The sequence below is a fragment of the Xenia sp. Carnegie-2017 genome, unplaced genomic scaffold (assembly GCF_021976095.1).
Source record: "Xenia sp. Carnegie-2017 unplaced genomic scaffold, XeniaSp_v1 HiC_scaffold_21, whole genome shotgun sequence".
Lineage (NCBI taxonomy): Eukaryota > Metazoa > Cnidaria > Anthozoa > Malacalcyonacea > Xeniidae > Xenia > Xenia sp. Carnegie-2017.
The window spans coordinates 1,024,937-1,031,271 of NW_025813484.1; the positions used below are offsets into that span (position 1 = coordinate 1,024,937).

Consider the following 6,335-nt stretch of genomic DNA (forward strand, 5'->3'; position numbering starts at 1 on the left):
AACTGTCCTTCGTTTATATAGCACCATCTGCTCCACCTAAAAATGCAGTCTTACGAACTTTAAGTTCAAGATCAATTGAAATAAATTGGACAGCTCCTGATATTAATGATCAAAATGGCATTCTTGTGCTTTATGAAGTTACTGCTTATGAGGAAATGTTTCATTCCAAAGTTATGAAGGTCACAAACTCTTCCTTGTCTCCAAATATCACTTTGTGGAAGAACAATAGCTTGAATCCATTCACCAATTACATATTTCATATTAAAGCTGGAACAATTGCAGGAGTTGGACCACCTGCTGTTCTTCACAAACATGGCAATGGTAAGATGTTTATTATTTCTATTTGCATTATAGCGAAATGTGTGCAGTAACAACCTACCAATGTACAACTAAACTGTAAGCTTATTTTTTATTTAAGAACGGAATAAAATACCAGATATAAAGGAGGAAAGTAAGTTTATGAATCTTTTTTTATAAATTTGAATTTATTCATTTAGAAATACATAACAACAAATGAAAATGAATAAGTATTTTTTGTTTCATTTTCAGGTGTAATAATGTTCTCTGGAATAGCAGGAGTGTCTATCTTTGTATTGGTACTGATCGTCATTGTCATTATTTGTGTTTCATGGAAAAAAAGAATGCTACCTTATGATAGGTGACGAATTAATTCTGTATCAAACTCTTTCGTACAACAAGAATTTAATTTTTCGTCAGACCTCTTAAATTGGTTTGTTACGTTTTTTTGTCAAAGTCTATGGCTTTTAAATAAAAATATCGGCAGAAAATAGGTTTTCAAAGAAAGGCCAGGAACGGACGTGTGCATACTATGCTAACGTTTTGTTTCGTCTCATGTAAATTTGAAAATTACCATCTATTACGGTTGAATTTGAAAACAATCCTCATTGTATCTTTTTTAGTTGTCAATGAACTATGTGGTTCCTAATTATTTAAATATATATTAATTACTCTGCAAAAAGTTACAAGAACATTAAGGAGAGGAATTTTGTCACTATAGTTTTACTTTATTATTCTCTCCTTTACAATTTTCACAAATTACTGCTATCAAACTGTTATTCAAATGTTGTCTTGCTTCCACCAAACAAATCCAAACTAAAACAAATTTACATTTGTAAACTCCTTTTTCCTCTAAGTTTAAAAAAATTAGTAAGTGTGGACTTCTGATAATAAACAAATTATTGAAATGTATTGCTGATGAGTCTGATTCAAAATTGTTTCTTGTTATTTATTTTGTGCATTACATGTTATTCAATAGATGGTATTACCTCCTCCTTTTTTTATGAAAAAATATGGACTTATTTGCTCATGCCGTTATTGATTATATTTAGTGCACGCATAATGTACTGTTTATCATAACCTCTTGTTGTTGAAGTGTGCTTTGTTTTACTTGTTTTCTCTGTTTTTTAATGTTTTGCTTTGTTTTGTTTTCTTAGTAAGTAAACTATTATTTCACTTCTAATTTTCAAATTTAAAAAATTGTTTTTCAAAGTAAATCGAGGAAGCAAAGTTTTAATGTTTTCTTTGTCGCCGTTGTTGAGTCAGACTGTACAATCCTGTCGGAGACAATAGTCTTTGGCAAAAAATAAATGCCTCATGTAGGCCTGTAAGAATTTAAAAATTCCTCCTCAACCCTTCTCAAAATCATCTTACAGCCAAGAGAAAATATCTTACTAGTTGGCAAATATACATAAAAATATCACCATGACTGTTTTTATTGGGTTTTAGTGTTTCTTCATCTTTTCCCATGTTTTAAACAGATATACAGATGTTGTTTCTTCGAAAATTTATGATGCAGACTCTGAGTACGATAATGTTTCATCAGGAGAGAGAGGTACTCTACGTAAAATTGAAATATCTTCCTTTAAAGTGAACAAGCATTCTTCTTTCATTTACTGGACCAATAATACCAATGTTTCTTTTATAAAACAAAATCACTTCTTGTATCAAGTGACAGAGTTCTTCTCCACCATAAAAATGCTCGTTCTATTGTGATGTAATAAAGCCAGTTTTCTCATAAAATAATTGCATGAATTGACCTCAACTTACCGTTATTACATGATTAGAAATGTTGATTTTTTTTTTGCACAAGAATTCTCTCTCAAAATACATAAAAATAATCTGTAAATGCTGAATGTGCTTTTGAATTTTCTTTATACAGGTCAAAACCTGGATGAAACAACATCTGTTGTAACACAGTATGACGTTGGGAATATTGCTGCTGAAAACCTGTATGGAACAGAAAATATGACAACTGATTCTGAAAACCTATATGACAGCAGTTCAGAAGCTGTTATTCCAGCCATTGGTGCTTCTAGTTATGATATTTATAAAATGTCAGATAATGCCTTGGCAATAGACATTTATGATTCAAAAATGGAAATTTCTGAATCTCTGAGAGGTACTCTACGTAAAATTGAAATATCTTCCTTTAAAGTGAACAAGCATTCTTTCATTTACTGGACGAATAATACCAGTGTTTCTTTTATAAAACAAAATCACTTCTTGTATCAAGTGGCAGAGTTCTTCACCACAAAGATGGTCGTTCTATTGTGATAAAATAAAGCCAGCTTTCGCATAAAATAATTGCATGAATTGACCTCAAACTACCGTTATTACATGAATAGAAATGTTGATTGCTTTTTTGTGAGCATCTTTTTGCACGAGAATTCTGTCGCAAAATACATAAAATTAATCTGTAGATGCTGAATGTACTTTTGAATTTTCTTTATACAGCTCAAAACCTGGATGCAACAACATTTGTTGTATCACAGTATGACTTTGGCAATGGTGCTGCAGAAAACCTGTATGGAACAGAAAATATGACAACTAATTCTGAAAACCTATATGACAGCAGTTCAGCAGCTGTTATTAGAGCCATTGGTGCTTCTAGTCATGATATCAGCAAATCATTACCTAAACCAAAAGTTCATGACTATTCTTCCTGCTATTGAAGCTTCCAGTGAAAATATTCAAGAATGTCATATAATTCTACAGCAATAAACATACTATTCAATGATGGAAGTTCATGAAAATTCTAGAGTTAAAAACTATACATCCTTAACCAAACAATTTTAACGTCAAAATAATCTGTATCAACTGTAGCGAAACGTATTATCACCAGATTCATCAAATGCAGTAAATTTCTTTCTACATCTAATTCTTTACATTGACATAACAGTGTATGTTTTTTGACTGTCAGTGCTTGTCAAAGACAAAAACTCGTGTGATACGAGAGATCTTTACTTTTGTGTTGTTATGTTTATTAAGACGTTAATGAATGTGAAACATACCAAAACCTTTGTGGTGAGAATGCCAAGTGTCTTAACACTGATGGCAGTTACAAATGTGAATGTTTGCATGGTTATCATAGAAATGGAGAACTTTGTATTAAAGGTAAAGAATTCAAAGTTTTACTTTTAAAATACTACAACAAATATTTGAGTTGCAATAGAAGAAGTTTTGACATTGCTATAACATGTTATTGATGTGTATTTCGCAGAAACATCATCCTTGAAAAACATGTCGACACAAAACCAAGACAAGAAAGGAGCTCTACATGAGTTGATAAATCTTTTGAATACATCTGCATCGCCCCGATTTTATCTTCATTCTTGGCTTCTTTTTGTAGCTGTCTTGATATTGTTGGCAAACATCTAATTTTTGATCTTTTTTCTATTAAACTTTGTAAATCTGCAAGTCTGTATTGTTAAAGTAAAACAAATCCATTTTTGCAACTTTCATCGTTTTAGTTCAGTGACATGATGCTCTTTTTTCCTCAGCATGTTGCAAGGAAAAATACTTTAGTTTACCGTGTGTTTTTTTTTAACAAAATCATCATACACTTAAAGACAATCAAGATAACCATGATTGACATATCATGACATATATATTTATATAACAGAAACAACTATATTGCATAAGTTGATGGTGATTTTCCATTTTTATATATTGTCAGCACTTAGTTAAACCTGTGAGTTTTCCATGCAAAAGGTCTGGGAAAGAAGTTTATTTGTCTTTGACTAAAGTTCTTACAGATAGTCAATACCAGAAAAGAAGAACAGAGGATACAACATGTAGAAATACAAATGGTAAGATTATATTATAAATGTAGTTAACCTTGGTTTTTACGACTCAGCTACTTAAATAAATAAACTATCGACTGGACTTGAACAAATATTTATTATAATAAATAAAATGTGTTAGAAAGAGTGGCAAAAATTTCCACCCACACAAGAAATTTGCTTCACTTAAAATTCAAAAGGAATTAGTTTAAATTTTGAAATAATTTAATCTATTTATTGCAAGTTTTGAGCAAATAATCCAAGTCTTTGAATAATGATTTTGGTTTAATACGCCATTCAAACTTAAACATTTGCGTATAATGACATCTGAGCATGCTCCAACCAGTAGCTCAAACACGCAGATTTGAGTCATTGAGTCTGATCCATTGATTTCTATTAAGATGTGTCAAGCTGCTAAGCGCATACGCTGATTTGATGTGTAAAACTGCATCCATTTCTGCTTTTTATCTTTTTACAAGAAAATCTAAAAAGATACTGTAATTGGACTAATTTTTCCATTCCTGAAAATGCGTGATTATAAACATATAGCTCAAGTGTGTTATTTTGAAAGATTTGAAAATGTTTCAAAATTTAAAAATTTTTTAATTCGAAAAGACCAAAATAATGGGATGATAAAATACAGTGACTGTTCAAAAATTGAATATTTCTTTTAATGTTGAAATATCCATATATATCAGAATATTTATAGTTGTTTTATTATTTAACGGTTTCATTGTATTTTTCAAAACTTCAAGTTCAGTTCTGCTAATACCAACATTTCTCCCTTAAGATAATGTCATTCATTATCCTTTAAAGTTACCTTAAATTTACTGTGAGTGAAATTAATACCTGCTTTTCATATCAGAGCCATTAAAATGATGATGAAGTTGCGATCCAAAAGTAGTAATTTTTGTTTATTTTTTAATAAATTTATTTTAGTTGAGATCTATGATTACTAATTTTTATTTTGACTTCTCAAAAACTTTTATGTTGTTTGTTTGTACTTTAAAGACAGTACATTTAATTTTAATAAGTTACTTATGTCTTATTCTACGTATGATTGAAAATCATGACGTTATAGCGCGTGGCTCTGTAAACATTAGCGTGACCAAAAACTTTTTGCTACATATGCCACTGAAGCCAAGCAGTACAAGCAACCTTCGAGATTTTTGTTTGAAATTGAATTTTGCGTGCATTATAGAGTTATAGAAACACTTTTTTTCAAGCATTCAACCAAACAGTGTCCATGTTTTTAAAAGATTATTTTATACAAATTGTATTAGTAATGGTAAATTATTAAGACAAATGACAAGAAAAATAGCAGAAAAATAAAAAATGTATATAGCGTTTAATAGACTTATAGTCAACAAAACAACGTATAACCACAATATAACAAACGTATGACTGCGCCCGCAATACTTCGTCATTAGTAAATAAATTTCTACTTTGTATAAGTAATCTGAAATGTGGTTTATTTTTTGTAATGTCAGACTTAATGATGAATATTGACTTCATCATTGTTCATATATTTCACACATTTCTACGATAGCATAATTTTTGTTCATGAAGTGACGTCATAAGCATTAACTAATTACTGATTAACTTTTTTGGCGTGCTTAATTAATTCATAATTACTTCAACTGCGTGACATTACGTCCAATGAGAAATAAATGTTTACTGGAAATGCAAATACTGACAACGGTTATTTTCTATGCTTTCATTTTACTGTCTCTTTGGCGTGAACAGGATTAACATCAAAATATTTACATAAAAAAATTTTATTTGAAATATGTTAACTGTTACAGATATTCACTGAAAGTGACTTGTCCATCCCAGCTAGAAAATGAATTTATAAAAGTAACTCAAAAGACTTTCTCATGACGACGATTTACACCCATAGCATGAAAAAGATGTCCACTTACTACAGTCAAAATCCAAAGAAATTTGTAAAACATTTTTACATTAGATAAACATTAATGAAGTATAAATATAGGTAGAAGGAAATGACTATTAGATATAGACTTTTCACTTTCTTCTTTTTATATATTAATGGCTCTCTTTCTTGCGCATTTTTGTTTTAGTCGTATGGTAATTGATAGATAAGATTAGGAAAAGCCATCATAATTCATAAATAAATATTCAACTACATCATGCAAAAGTACTTAACTTAACAATACAACAGTCTTATTTATAGCTTTTTTTAAATATATTTGTTGCTCTCTTGTACTTTTCTTGAAAACGTTTTTCTACTCG

General features: G+C 29.9%; 1 long non-coding RNA gene across 1 annotated transcript; it reads left to right on the top strand.

Moving 5' to 3' along the window:
- The first annotated feature begins 3,338 nt into the window (after positions 1–3,338).
- On the top strand, positions 3,339–3,761 carry LOC124444263. Its single transcript, XR_006947916.1, has 2 exons — positions 3,339–3,414; positions 3,521–3,761. It is a non-coding gene; the product is annotated as an uncharacterized LOC124444263 (long non-coding RNA).
- The last annotated feature ends 2,574 nt before the right edge of the window (positions 3,762–6,335 follow it).